The 15,965-nt window shown below is 40.9% G+C and overlaps 1 pseudogene; it reads right to left on the bottom strand.

Annotated features, from left to right (window-relative positions):
• Nucleotides 1-2,316: 2,316 nt before the first annotated feature.
• LOC123363331 lies at nt 2,317-15,325 on the bottom strand (annotated as a pseudogene).
• Nucleotides 15,326-15,965: the final 640 nt, after the last annotated feature.

Below are 15,965 nucleotides of genomic sequence, written 5' to 3'. Positions count from 1 at the left end.
AAGGACCACTTAGAGTTCCTGTTTCCACAAAATATCCCCCCAAGTCCCTTCACCCACCTTCCTGGGCAGGCTTGAGAATAATATACCAACCAAATAGGTAACCAAGGTGAGCACAGACCAGACCCTTGGGTTTTTAGGACACTAAAAACCCAATCAGATTCTTAAAAAAACAGAATTTTATTATAAAGAAAAAAGTAAAAGAAGCACCTCTGTAAAATCAGGATGGAAAGTAATTTTACAGGGTAATAAGATTCGAAAGACAGAGGATTCCCCTCTAGGCCAAATTTTAAAGTTACAAAAACACCGGGAATAAACCTCCCTCTCAGCATAGGGACAATTCACAAGATAAAACAAAAGATAAACTAATGCATTTCCTTCCTATTACTTACAATTTGTAATCTTAGATGCTTAGTTCAGGTATGGCTTTGGGAGATGTATTTTCCCTGCCCTGATTCCTTGCTGACCTGGAGAGAACCCACCGAGAGACAAAACAAAAGCCTTCCCCCACAGATTTGAAAGCATCTTCTTCCCTCATTGGTTCCCTTTGTTCAGGTGCCAACCAGGTTATTTGATCTTCTTAATCCTTTACAGGTAAAGGAGGGATTTTATGCTACCGTTAGCTGTAAATTCATGACAGGTGCCTACAAGAAGAGTTCAGTTTAAGAACTCTGGACTAATAGAGAACAAGGCAGGTAAATGGAACGACTACAAGTGGTAGGACTGGCGAAAATCCATTCTAAAAACACTCTGGAATACTCTTAACAGCAAACTTTACATGGTACTTTGTACTTACAATCAGTAGCACCTTTCACTCAAGAATCTCAAGAAGCTCTACAAAGGAGGTTATGTATTACCCATATTTTATAGATGAGGAAATGACACATTCAGAAGTGAAGTGATTTGCTGAAAGTTGTACATTGAATCAGTGATACAATTTTAGGAAGAGGACACAGTCCTCTTGACTCTCACTGAAATAATTTTTGATATACACCACCTTTCAGAAATGTTCTGATCTCTCTGGAAGAATTGTGCAGGTTTACCACTGAACTGCTGAATCTTTTTAGGATGAAAACAAAGACCCACAAACCAAACAACCAAAGCCAAACCAAAACAAAAAAATCTCGACTACCTCTTCAGGTGCAGCTTCTTCTTCAGCCTCTTTTTGTGGAATATGTTTTAAGCTTGCTCTTTTGGAAATCAACCCACTGATGGGGAACACTTCTTCGTGATCTTTTAAGGTAATAGTTTCTGTTGATTCTTCATGGTCTTCTGTTTTAATAGACTTTAACACAACATAAATTCAGTCACAAATACATCCAAAAGGTCAGTGCAGTTGCATTAGGTAGACTTAGGGTGACCAGATGTCCTGATTTTATAGGGACTGTTCCAATTTTGGGGGCTTTTTCTTATATAGGCACCTATTACCCCCCACCCCCGTCCCGATTTTTTACACTTGCTATCTGGTCACCCTAGGTAAACTCCACTTCCATTTGCAGTTTCATGTAGGTTCTTTGAGACCCTGACTGCTATTTTGGATTTAGTCCTCTGATTGAATTTGCTACTCACACCCTTATTTGGCAGAAACATAAGAACATTTCTCCTAGTTATTGGATTCTCACTCCTCACGTCCTGAACTCCAGCTACAGGCATCTTCTGTGTTCTCTACATATTTACACAAAAAGCTAACATTTTGTGCCACGCATTAAGGAAGCCATGCTCACTTTCTTCCAAAGAGCCTAATTCTGTGCAGTTATTCCTGTGAGCTTCCATTGACTTCCATGAGAAATGAGGCTGCTCTGCCTCTTTCAGAAGTGGGCCCAAAAGGTTGTAAGCAAACAATACATTTAAAAATACTTTGAAATATTGTTTTAATTCTGTTTTTCAAATGGTTTGCAAAACTCTTGAGAATACATGTGTGTTCTCCCATTTTAGGCCAAAATCCTGGCCCCATTGAAGTCAGCGGCAAAACTCTTATTGACTTTGATAGAGGGAGGATTTCATTCCTAGTATTTGGAAACAATTTCTTCTGAATTTCCTTCTAGTTTATCTTCCCATGTTGAGATATTGATTATTTTATATATGGTTTTGTAATTTCATAGGTATAGATAGATCCCCTTTTAGGCCCCAAACCAAATCAAGCCAACAGAAAGGAATATAGAAGCTTGAGCACCAAGGACAAGTTAATTAAAACTATCCTCTCTGTATCTCTATGTGAAAAGTTACAAGGACAACTTGCTAATTGTATTAGCACAGCCACAGACAAAGAGTCTGCTGGAGGAGGTGATAAGAGTTGCCATCTGCTGATTAATTATCACTTCAAACAAACATCAGCATGATGAAGCAATTCCCATAGACTTGTATAAGGACAAGACCCTATAAGAACAGAACCAAAAACTCAGGGACTTTAAGTCTGGTTCTGCAACCACCCTCCAGGAGCATCAGATGCGCATCTGACAAGGACTCGGCTCCACCCTCGTGTGCAGGCTACCTGGCCAGTACTCTAGGCTGGTAACTATAACAATTCTGCAGAACTTGTATAAATAAGTATGTAAATGAATAAGGAATAGTAGTGAAATAATATTGAACTGCATATCCTGATTTCTCTCTCTTTCTCTGTATTTACAATAAACATGGCATTTTGCCTTATCCCTCTTATAAGATCCTGTTGGTATTATTTTATTAGTATTATTCCAGCACCCCCAGAGTATCAAAGTGGGTTGATTCTGAATTGCACAGATGAAAGAATCCATGACAGTACAACAGTTCTAAAGTATAGCATATAAGAAAGTTTCCTACTGATATGGTTTAAAACACTATTTCCAGGGTCAGAGCAGGCCATACTCGTTCTGAAACTGTTTTAAAAACAAACAATTTTCAAAGTATATTGAAGAGTTTTCTAAAATACGGCTTAAAAACAGCCTAGTTTTATCTATTGGCCATTCTTAAACTGTGTTGTTAACAGGAGTGGTTTTAAAACCATGGTAACATAAATGGTATGAAAAATACTGCTTTAAAATTGTTCCACTGTCACAACCTTAGGGCCAGTCCAGGCCTTGTCTGCATTAAACAAAACTACTAGCACGTCTCTCACAGCTGGGCTAGCAATGATGACAGAACCAGGTAGATCAGCCTCTATTCTAACCCTGGATAGAGAACATGGTAGTAAAAATGTCTGTGCTCTGCCTACAGTAAGCTAGCACCATTTCTACCATTGAAGTTGCTCTGGGTGCTAGAGCAACAGTGGGGGAAAAGGCTGAAAATGGTGTATATACACACCTGCACTACAACTGTTGTACAAGCACCTGGTTGTCTAGCCGTTAGGGGGCATCTGGATTCTGACAGATTCTGTACATAGTGTGGATCCAACATCAAAATTAGGAAATAGAATTAGACTAGACTGTTATCTTTTCTTTGGAACCACCTTTGTGCTGTGAAAGCTTCCATCCACCCCTTTAGTTGGGATTCCACACACAGCGGTTGCCAAAGGAGCTATGCTACAAGGAAGCTGGAGGGTGGGAAAGGGGGCCTTATTTCAGCACATCCTGGGGTATCTGTGGGTTTGGGGATGCATGGGGGGAGGAGCAAACCCCAGTGACATGTACAAACAGAACAATCTTGGTTTCTTGCAGGAGGCGGTGATTTGGCTTTTAGTTACCATCGTGCCTCTCACTTCTTGGCAGAGTAAAGAACTTAATGCACGTACTAGTGTATGCGTAACCTGCTTATTTTCAATAAATGAAGTTGATATGTCACAAACAAGGACTTTCACAGCAAAACTTTGGTATCTTTGTAAGGTACCTGTTCTGTTGCAAGTGAATAATATAACCCCCTTTTCTCCATCAGCTCTGAATGTGTTCCTACTTCAGCCACAGCACCATCCGCTATGGCCACTATTTACATTTGCAGTCCGAATGGTGGAAAGCCGATGAGCTATTACAAGAGTGGTTCGACCTTTGCTGGCCTGTAAACAAACAACCAAATTGTCATTTGTGTCCCCTGTGGCTTGGAGATTTAGTGCAATTTACTCTAATTGGTCATATTGAGACTGTAGTTCCTCCCATCGATTTCATTTGCTAAACATCCTGACAATCCGTGAGTTTTTCCACAGCTGGCAACTAAAACCTTTCATATCCTGGTCCTGTCTCTGCTGAGCTACAGGAGACCTGCTTGCCGGCATCCACACTCAGCAAACTCAGAAAGCTTCTTTTGCTTCGCCTGATTTTCTTGACTCTCTCTCTTTTTAATTATTCTATTCAAAATTAGAAAAGCTAAACTCTGAGCTGCTTTAGGTTATGCCACATGGAACAGTCTCATAGGGACTGATTCCTTGCAGAGACTCAGATGGAACAACAGGACAGGGCAGGCCCACTGCTCAGTGAGGAGGGAGAAACAGTAACAGGAAACTTGGAAATGGCAGAGATGCTTAATGACTTCTTTGTTTCGGTCTTCACCAAGAAGTCTGAAGGAATGCCTAACATAGTGAATGCTAAGGGGAAGGGGATAGGTTTAGAAGGTAAAATAAAAACAGAACAAGTTAAAAATCTCTTAGAAAAGTTGGATGCTTGCAAGTCACCAGGGCCTGATGAAATACATCCTAGAATACTCAAGGAGCTAACAGAGGAGGTATCTGAGCCTCTAGTTATTATCTTTGGAAAATCATGGGAGACGGGAGAGATTCCAGAAGACTGGAAAAGGGCAAATATAGTGCCCATCTACAAAAAGGGAAATAAAAACAACCCAGGAAACTACAGACCAGTTAGTTTAACTTCTGTGCCAGGGAAGATAATGGAGCAAGTAATTAAGGAAATCATCTGCAAACACTTGGAAGGTGGTAAGGTGATAGGGAATAGCCAGCATGGATTTGTAAAGAACAAATCATGTCAAACCAATCTGATAGCTTTCTTTGATTGGATAACAAGTCTTGTGGATGTCCAAAATAGATTGCGGTTCGATCAGCTTTATATTGGGAGAGGAAAATCAGGCAGGACCAGAATAAGGTGCAAAGCCAAGTGGCTGCGTTTATTTGGGGGAAAGTTACTACTTGGGCCAAGGGAGAGAGGCAATTTTTAGCTGGGATGTTGTTAGGCAATATAAACAACCCAAAAATCATTAACAGTACAATTGTATACTGCTCACTGCACCACACTGGATAGGCAGACACACCAATCACACAAGATGGGAATCGGGTTTGTCAGGGCGGTGCCCGGTGCAACACAGGAAAGAGACCCACAGGCCACTGCCTCAACCACCCTTGCTTTCACACTAAGGGTAAACCCAGAGTGTGGTGCGGCTGCAGTTGGGCAGATTCCACTCACACAGACCGCGGGGACAGGAACCCCTTGGTCAGCTAATCCCCAGGTGGAGACAGCTCCCAGACACAAACACTCCGGACAAAGACAGAGCAGTGACTCACACACTTAAAACAGTTTACAATAAACAATTTATTAAAACCTTAAAACAACTATACACCTAGGCAATTGTGCAATAATGAGCTCAATACTTTAATCCTTAACACTGTGTACACACTTGGTACTGGGTTAGGGAGGGGAAAAATAGGAGGCTACATAAGCAAACTGCCAGAAATTAGAAAACAAATACCGCACTCCAGGCGCAGCTGACCAGCAGAGCAGACACCAGAAGCATGATGAGGTGCCAGGAACAGGTCCAAGGCGACAACGAAGATGACACGACACGAGCTAGCTATACCGGGAGGAGACCCTGGCCGAAAGGTTGATCAGGTCCTTCAGCTGACACGCGGATACTCCACCCAGATTTTGGGGGGAAACCTAGTTTTATAGAAAGGGTCTCACTCACTCGTGTCAACATCTGATTGGTCCCTGGTTCCCCCTCCCTCCAGGCTTCGAGCTGTTGCCCCCCACGCTGGCAGGATTTGCACACGGCACACTGGGGTATCTGGGCAGAATTAGGTCTCTGTATACAGTACTCTGGAGTTGCTGGGCAGAACTAGCCTGACCTCCAGACGACCGGGCCCAAAAAGAGCGGGAAAATGCATAGTACGGAGTTGCTGGGCAGAATCAGGTCTTTGCACACTGCACTAGTCTGACCTTTAGACGGCCCAACAGAAAAAAAAAAGCAGGAAAGTACACACAGCACTTTAGTGTTGCTGGGCAGGATTAGGTCTCTGCCCTTTCCTATGCAACAAGAACCTGGTCCAAGATGGAGGCTGCCTTGTCCTTTTAACAGGACAAGATGGCCGTGGACTGACAATTGACCATACAGAGCCATAACTGCGTATCAGGTTGTGACCGCGGATAAGGGAGAAGCAGTGGATGTGATATACCTAGACATTAGTAAGGCATTTGATACGGTCTCGCATGATATTCTTATCAATAAACTAGGCAAATACAACTTAGATGGGGCTACTATAAGATGGGTGCATAACTGGCTGGATAACCGTACTCAGAAAGTAGTTATTAATGGTTCCCAATCCTGCTGGAAAGGTATAACAAGTGGGGTTCCGCAGGGGTCTGTTTTGGGACCGGCTCTGTTCAATATCTTCATCAACGACTTAGATATTGGCATAGAAATTATGCTTATTAAGTTTGCAGATGATACCAAACTGGGAGGGATTGCAACTGCTTTGGAGGACAGGGTCATAATTCAAAATGATCTGGACAAATTGGAAAAATGGTCTGAGGTAAACAGGATGGAGTTTAATAAAGACAAATGCAAAGTGCTCCACTGAGGAAGGAACCATCAGTTTCACATATACAGAATGGGAAGAGACTGTCTAGGAAGGAGTAGGGCAGAAAGGGATCTAGGGGTTAGAGTGGACCACAAGCTAAATATGAGTCAACAGTGTGATGCTGTTGCAAAAAAAGCAAACGTGATTCTGGGATGCATTAACAGGTGTATTGTGAGCAAGACACGAGAAGTCATTCTTCCACTCTACTCTGCACTGGTTAGGCCTCAACTGGAGTATTGTGTCCAGTTGTGGGCACCGCATTTCAAGAAAGATGTGGAGAAACTGGAGAGGGTCCAGAGAAGAGCAACAAGAATGATTAAAGGTCTAGAGAACATGACCTATGAAGGAAGGCTGAAAGAATTGGGTTTGTTTAGTTTGGAAAAGAGAAGACTGAGAAGGGACACGATAGCAGTTTTCAGGTATCTAAAAGGGTGTCATCAGGAGGAGGGAGAAAGCTTGTTCACCTTAGCCTCTATGGATAGAACAAGAAGCAATGGGCTTAAACTGCAGCAAGGGAGGTTTAAGTTGGACATTAGGAAAAATTTCCTAAATGTCAGGGTGGTTAAACACTGGAATAAATTGCCTAGGAAGGTTGTGGAATCTCCATCTCTGGAGATATTTAAGAGTAGGTTAGATAAACATCTATCAGGGATGGTCTAGACAGTATTTGGTCCTCCCATGAGGCAGGGGACTGGACTCGATGACCTCTCGAGGTCCCTTCCAGTCCTAGAGTCTATGAATCTATAAAACATGAACTAGGTATCTTTTAAAGGGCAGTTAGAGCACAACAATTTACCACGTTTCACAAATCACACCCCTTTGGTGCACTTTGCCAGTGCAATGTAGACAAATCGTTCGTCAGTGCTGAGGATCTATTTTTTGGAGTGACATGCAGTGGAATAATAATCAATGCACACTTCTTCGGCAGTGCACATCTCTATGAAAAGCATTAACTAGAAAGTATCAAGATTTACACACCCAAAAGATTAACATTACCGTAGCACTTCTTAATACCCCATTTGGCATTTTTGTTAGCATTGGTCTGATGATCTGAAAGTACAGAAATATCTATTGTACCAATTCAGATGTTTGTGTATTTAAAATTGATTTTCAAGAAACAGACAAGATGTTGATTCTAAAAGTTCTAACAGTGACAAATTATTTGCCAAAGGGCAAATGTTGCCCTCAATGATTTGCACCCTATTTACAATCTGGTGGTAGCCAATGGGTTTGCATGTGCATCAGGGCAACTTTTGGGCCCCATAACCACATAACAATACATTCATTATATCTTAATGATTTAGACCCCAGTCTTGCACTGAGGGCTTACCCGTACAGAGCCTCACTGCAGGACTGGGCCCTGGTCAGAGTTACCATGTGGTTACTGTTGTTCCCAATGGGGCTACAGCATTGTTACAGCTGAAGAATGGGCAGCATTTGGCAGTAATTGAGTAAATCACCCCTGTCATTGCAGTACAATAATAATCTTGTTCATCTATTCCTTGCTTTGAAAGAAAATATATTTGATTGAAGAAGATGGAAGTAGAGGTTGTGTCATTAGCCCAGCATTTACCTTTTCCAGTGCAGCTTGGACTACTGACTCACTTTCTGTATCCAGGGCAGATGTGGCCTCATCTAACAAGAGAATTTTAGGGTTGCGAATCCAAGCTCAAGCTATGGCTATTCTCTGCTTCTGTCCACCACTCATCTGTGCTCCTCTTTCTCCTACAAGGATATTGAATTTCTGAGAAAATAGCAGCGACACCATCAGTTTTGCAGTATAGACAATTAAACACTAAACAGAGCTTGATCCACAGTCCATTGAAGTCTATGGAAAGACACGCCACCCCCCAACCTTGATTTCAATGGACTTTGGATCAGGCCTACAGTGAGAGCAAGATAATTATGTATTACGGGAGCACCCTAGTGAAATGAAAGCTAAGGTTATATATTGTCTGATCCCCAGAGTGCAGGACACAAATCCCATTTGAAATGAAATCTACACAAGTCATTTTCAGTAGCAAAAATGTTCCCACAAGTAGGTGGTCATGGCATTTTTTCAGATGAGGTACTAAGGACCAGAGGGGCAGCCCAAGGCGATAGAGGGAGTTTCTGCTCGATCTGGTACTGGAACACAGGTTTCTGTTGTGAAAGACCCACATTTTATTCACTCAGCCACAGCACCCCTCAAAAAATACATGTCAGATCTGCTGCCCTGATTCAGCCAGGTACTGAAGCACCTGCATAACTTGAAGCACTAGGGTGACAAGATAGCAAGTGTAAAAAATCGGGGTTGGGCTGGGGGGGGGGTAATAGATGCCTATGTAAGAAAAAGCCCCCTATAAAATCGGGACATCTGGTCACCCTATGAAGCATGTAAGTAGTTCTATTGACTGTGAGGATACTCATGTGCCTGAAGTCATGCTCATGCTCAAGTGCCTTATTGAACTGGTGCCTTTGTGCCATAAGCACTACACCGATCACCACCTTATATGCCTAAAAATACAAATTTTGAATGACACTGCAAATTCCACTCGTGGCCACACGGTGGCTGTAAAAAACAATGTTTTGTGCTTACATTTATCGGCTGCTGCTGAGTTTTGGTTACCATATTCTGTGATTTTGCAGAGGGGCAGCTGTCCCTCAACTTGGGGCTGAGATTGAAGGAAAGACAACCATAGTTCTTACTTTTAAGATGCATTTATATCAGAGTCATCCATGCTTCCAGCTTTTGGATTCACAGTTATCCCTCCCCTGACCCCAGCCTAGATTTGTTTCCATTTCCTTAGATGTCTGTTTCAGAGAATTTAGAGAAACATTGCAATTGCTGGAAATTCCTTCTGTCACACACACACAAAAAATGGTTTCTTTTATGGTCATATCTCAATATCTCACTTTATTTCAGTTCATTTCCAAGAATGCAGGTTATTTTAAGTACCATACTTACATCAGGAAACTCCATGATAAAATCGTAAGCATTTGCTTCTTTTGCTGCATTCTCAATTTCTTCATCAGTTACATCCTCTCGACCATATCTTATATTGTTTCTAATTGTTGTCCCAAACAGAACAGGTTCCTGACTGACCACACCAATGAATTCTCGGTAACGTCTCAGATTAAGGGACTTTACGTCGTGTCCATCCACTGTGATCTAAAGAAAGAAAAAGACTATGAGAGCCTGAGGTTGTATATTATTATTTTTCTTCTTATTTTGTATTACTGTAGCACCTAGAAACCCTGGTCATGGACCATGACCGCATTGTGCTAGGTGCTGTTCAAACACAGGTCAAAAAGACACTCCTGTTCTTGAATCTTTCTAAACCTACAGATGTTTAGGACAAAATCTTCCCATTCAGTTTGTTAGGGCAGATTTAGGATTCATGAGAAAAGTGAGGATTTATTTTTGTTTCAGTGAAGAAATAGTCCTTGGCCAGATGTTTCCATACACCAAGTGGAGATTTGCCTCTGCCAGCACCACATCTGCAGTAAGGCCAAAGTAAAGGAAAAAGGAAGGGGCCCTCAATCTGAATCCTTCCATCCCTTACATAGTGTTGGCTGGAGATATTTTTCGTTTTTGCAGGAGAGGAAAACTTGAAACCAGCAGAGGCCATTTCTGCTTATCAATCGTATGGTATTATGGTTTCTTGACACACACCCTAAGGCCTGCATGAAGCATGGTGCAAGGAGGATAGATGGGGAAAAGAACAACCTGTATCTTAAATGGGAGATCAATCCAATGCAGGTAATCCATAAGGTGAAGGAGGTAACACAAGGTTTGGCACTTTACACTTTAGCTGTGCTCAGAAATGCCCAAGAAAATTCTTTGTCTGGATAGCAAATAGGAGAGGACAGATATAAGCGTCAGGTAATCGTTGAGACCAACACCAGTCTTCTACGTGCACTCTCACAGGACTGTGCGACACTGAAGCCAGGGTGGAGTGTGCTTGGCTGTATTTTGTTACAGTGTTGTTTTTTCCCATTTCACACATGAGGGGGATCACCATTACGTAGTGGTCTGGAGGACAGAGTTGCGAGAAGGTCAAGCCCAGAGACTGTCCTGTCAGGACCCTGACCCATCTCTCCAAAACTCGCTTGCCAATTCACAGCACCAGGACAAGAAGTTCAGGTTCTGGAGTGAGCAGCAAGGATGGAGTAACTTAAGTATGGATAATCAGTGGCCTCACCTTCCTATGTGGTCATGTTACCTCAATCAAATTAGATACATATATGGCCCTATCAGCATGGCATATGAACACCCCTAAAGTAGTTAAGCTTAAAAAACAATAGCTTCTCTCTCCTCTCATCACATACTGTATTAAATACCATGAGACCCCAGGTCCCTCGGAGGAGTGTAGATCTGATCAGCTAGATCTACTGGAGCTAGATCTGAATAGCAGATAGCAGGTGATTCAAACTGAGATCTGGGGCCAGACTCATTGGCAAAGATCTGCCAGCAAAGGAGAGATCTGCATTTAGAGGGTGCCTCCTGAATAATATTTAATAGTTAAACATTATATTTATTTCAATTCAAGGCAATATCTACCCTCCACAGGAAACCCTATAAACAACACTGTTAAGCAAGTAGGCTACCCAACATTCAGGACACCAGCCAAGTGTGTGTTTGGGTGTTCTAAATCCAAGCTGAGCATCTACAACAAATTCCTAATGTAAAGGGTGAGGCTGCTCAGAACAGAAAACACACGACAGTATTTAAAAAGCTCCCAATGATTTATGTAACTTACAAGTGATCCACACTCTGAGGGCTGTAAGGCTCACTTTGTAAGAGTTAGACTTTTGTTAAATCTCCCAGCATCAGATGGGAGGAACAGTGGCTGATTGGCTCAAAATCTCGTGTATTATAGTTGGGTACAATATCCCCAACTTTGTGCTCCACTTGTCTCCTTTTTCCTTGAGGACTTGTATAGCTATAATTCTTTGTATATTACTATTTTAATACCCATGTAAACAGTACTATGCTCTAGAATGGCTGTACTCACCGCTCCTTCCTGTGAATCATAAAACCTCTGAAGCAGCTGGACCATTGTGCTCTTAACACATCCACTGCTTCCAACCAATGGCACCGTTTGTTCACAGTCAATTTTCAGAGTGAGAGCTTTCAAAACCTTATGGTAGTTAAAAATTAAAAAAAATGTAGAACAATCTCAAATTAACGAGATTCTGTCACTTAGGGTGACCAGAGGGCAAGTGTGAAAAAACAGTACAGGGGGTGGGGGGAAAATAGGTGCCTATATAAGAAAAAGCCCCCAAAATTGGGACTGCCTATAAAATTGGGACATCTGGTCACTCTACTGTCACTAAATCCTGCCAGGTTTATCCCTGATACATTTTAAAAACGCACTCATTCCCATTGCAAAATCTGGCTCTGATCTTGTCTCATACCTCAACCATTGGAACCTGCCCTTCCTGACACCTCACATACTCTAATTTGTCCAGTGTTCTGCAGCAAAAAGTCATCTACTGACATGATTCTGACCACATACAGTCCCTCTTGAAGTCCTTCCATTGGCTCCTGCATGCCTCCTGCATCACATTCAAGCCCCTGGGCTCACCTTTAGGACCCTGCATAACTTTGCTTCTTCCAATCTCTCTTCTCTTCTCCTTTTTAGAGGCCACACCTTTCTTGCCTTACTCAGCTCAAACATTCTATTGGCTAACAACCCCTTTTTACATTCTTCTCCAACACTCTTCTCCATGTCTTCTTTTATGTTTCTTCTCTACACATGGAACTCAAATCAACCTCCTGACTCCAAACTGCTGTGCTTCCATCCTATCCTCTAAAGCACACAACTCTTTTAGCATAATACACAAGTAACATGCCATATTTCAAGTTGAAGTCACTGTGACTACAACACAGCACAGAATAGGTGTTTCTCCTACCTGGACATCTGGTCTTGAAGGATAACTGAATTGTACATTAATAAATTCAAGAGTTCCCTTTATGTGACAGAGTATGTGTCCATCTGAAGAAAAACTATCTATAGACATGCATCCGACGAAGTGGGTATTCATCCACGAAAGCTCATGCTCCAATACGTCTGTTAGTCTATAAGGTGCCACAGGACTCTTTGCTGCTTTTACAGATCCAGACTAACACGGCTACCCCTCCGATACGATCTATAGTGGGTTTCTGGGGAGTGGAAAAAATTAAAATTTAAGCAAATAATTTACAAATGCATAATTGAGGGAGGGAGATATCATAGCCTGAATATTTCATATTTTTTAGTCTACAGTTTAAAACATCTCCCACACCACACCTGCTTTAGCATTGGGTAGTTTGCAATCTAAGACTAACTGCCACAGTTACTTTGCTTTGGTAACTGCATTCTATTGTTTGCAATTTCCTTTTAAGAGCCTGAACATAATGTTTCCTGCTAAGCCAGTTTGGTCTTTTTCCATTTGACAAACACTATTTTTTTCCTCCTTTATTTTTCAATGGAAATTACCATGGCTTTTTGCTTTTTACTACTTTATTTTTCTATTGGCATTGTTAGTGCTCTCATATAAGATAATAGCCCAATTATGAGGACAGGGTAGAAGGGTCCATACCTTATCAATGATCTTGAAAACTTTAAAGGCAGCTCCTCTAGCAATAGAGAAAGTTTCAAAGTGTGGTGCTGCAGTGCCAAGGCAATAACTACTAAAAGTTACACAGAAGAAAACCTAGAGGAAGAAGAAGATGAAACCCACACTGAAAACAAATCCAAAATTAAAGGCTGGTCCTATAGTCTTGATTTAGGCAACACTCCCATTTCTGACCGTTGGAGCTATGCCTCAGAAAAGACCGCAGGATCAGCCCCAGCATTGATGTGTCATTCACAAGACATTCCTAAGTATCGAAATAATTAAGTTTAAACCTTGGAATTCCAGCATAATACCTTATAGTCTGGAACAATAGAAATTGAGAAGGGTTTCTGGCAAAAATCTATGGAATTTCGACATAAAACAGAAAGAAAAAGACTATTTTTGTTTTCTGTTCTATTTGTCTCTATTGTAGTATATTTTAACACCAAATATTGTTAAAAATACAAAAAGGTCATTCAAAAATATTTATTGGCTCATTAAAGTGAATGGCCTTTACCGCTGCTAGATCAAGTTTTACAGAAAACTCAGAAAACCCGCAAACCACACTGCGAAAGTCCAGCATATCTTTAGCTGACTACACCATAAATCCCACTATTACTCTGAGTTTTAAGGCAACCAGTAAATAGAGTTTCAATTTTCCAAACAATTCAAAACTCCACATAGTCAAACTTTCAACTTTATTCAATAGAATATCCTTCAAATGAAGAGAAACACAAGATGTGAGGAGTACATGCAGTCACCCTACCTAACAGCTGATCACAGAATTTGTGAGGAAGAATCTATTAGGCAAATGTCACCTTCTCTTCTGTTTGTGGAAAATCCATGAGCAGATTATGATTTTTTCTAATTTGTTAGTTATTTTAAATGATCTGAATACGTTTTTAATTAACTTCATTTACTGTTATTTAGTTCTGATTGGTCATATAGTCGCATGGTATTGTTTCTGTTCTCTGACTGCAATTATTATAATCCTTGTATCTGGTGTGAATGCTTCTGGAAAGCAAATTTAACATTCATCTTCTATGCACATTTGTGCTGGTAAAACAAACTGCATGAATGTTCATGGAAAACAAACACAGAAGAGACGCAAATATGGCAGAGACAAATTTTTATACAAATTCAAACTAATATCATGAAAGAAATCACTATTTGCCTCACTCTATTAGATAAGCATGTTGGCTGAAACAGCTATGACTGTGAAGTGCAAAATCACGTGGATTTAAGTCATCTTTATTTGACCTCAGAGTGAAAACTTCACTGAGAAGAATGGGGGGAAATTTTACATCTGCTTTATTGTTACATTAAAAAAGACAACAACAAACCAGTTATGTGGTGAAGATTCTCTTCTGCCTATCTAAATTCTTATATTAGTGCCCATTACCCTGGTATCCAAACACAACTTCACAATCAAAAGGGCAAGGAACTTAATTTTAACTTATATTTTACAGAACACAACCAGCTCTGCAGGAAGTTACAGAAAGAACCCAGCTCCTGAGCAGTTGCGGATTCTCCACACATACGATATCTCTTGTCCCTGCATTTAGCCAACATATCATATACTCAACATCACCTTCACAATGAAGTTGGTTTGTAGAAAGACACTGATGTGAAAATATGACACTTACAGCCAGGACAGTCCCAATTAAATAGCCAATATTCTCATCAAGAATTAAGGTAGTTCCATACCAAAACCCAAGGCCGTAGCATCCATTTATAATTAGGTACAAAAAATCAAGAGACAGCTTAGAAGCAATAGCCTTTTTTATACCAAGGTTTTTTGCTTCTCCTAGTTTATTTGTATATCTGTTAAAAAGACAAACATATGTTAGTCATTGTGGCTGCAGACAAAGTTATACATTAAAAAAGACATTAACTATTGAGAGAGTCAGACCTATTGATTTCCTTCTCTTGTCCTCCAAAGGCTACAACAGTTCGCACTGATGACAGGATTTCTTCTGCTATTGCACCTGCTTTGGCATAGGCTGTTAACTCCTTACTGGTTAATGTGATGATCATCTACAGTCAATGGGAGCAGAATGAAGTGAACTTCTCAAACAAATTGAGAGTAGCTCTATACCTCATATTTATTATGTTATTTCTCCAAGCAAAGAACTGCCAGATTCACAATGATCTTTAGAAGTGCTGCCTGGGTCATTATTCTGTGTGTGATGAAGTATCCAATCTTGCAAATACTACCGTGCTGATGTAAGTATGCACTATCCCAGTAAAGTTTACAGAATTGGACCCATAAGAAACATTTAAAATTCTGTTCCATATGTACAGAACTTGTTATGGAATATAACTTAGAAGCATAAATATCTGTGATCTTATAACTCTGTCCCGGCAGTCTACTAGACCTACCTAAACAGGATGAGTGCAGAGATGTTCATTAATCAGGATTCCCAACACCACACCTAGAGACCTTGCTCTGGGCTAAGTGAGGCCAGGAGAAAAATGCTAGGCCCAGAAGGGGAGGGCTATTGAATCTTCTCATCTTTATTTGTAACAGGTAGTGGTCCTCCTAAACACATGCCTTTATGATTTTAACATTGTTTTTGAGATCTTAAAATGTATAAATAATCTGTTACTGAGACTGTGAAGTCTTTGGGACAGGGACTATCTTTTTATTACGTGTGTGTGTGCGTGTGTGTGTGCG

This window comes from Mauremys mutica, chromosome 2 (genome assembly GCF_020497125.1).
Source record: "Mauremys mutica isolate MM-2020 ecotype Southern chromosome 2, ASM2049712v1, whole genome shotgun sequence".
Classification (NCBI taxonomy): domain Eukaryota; kingdom Metazoa; phylum Chordata; order Testudines; family Geoemydidae; genus Mauremys; species Mauremys mutica.
Note: the sequence above shows the minus strand (reverse complement) of the source record. Positions and strands in the feature narration are given on the sequence as shown.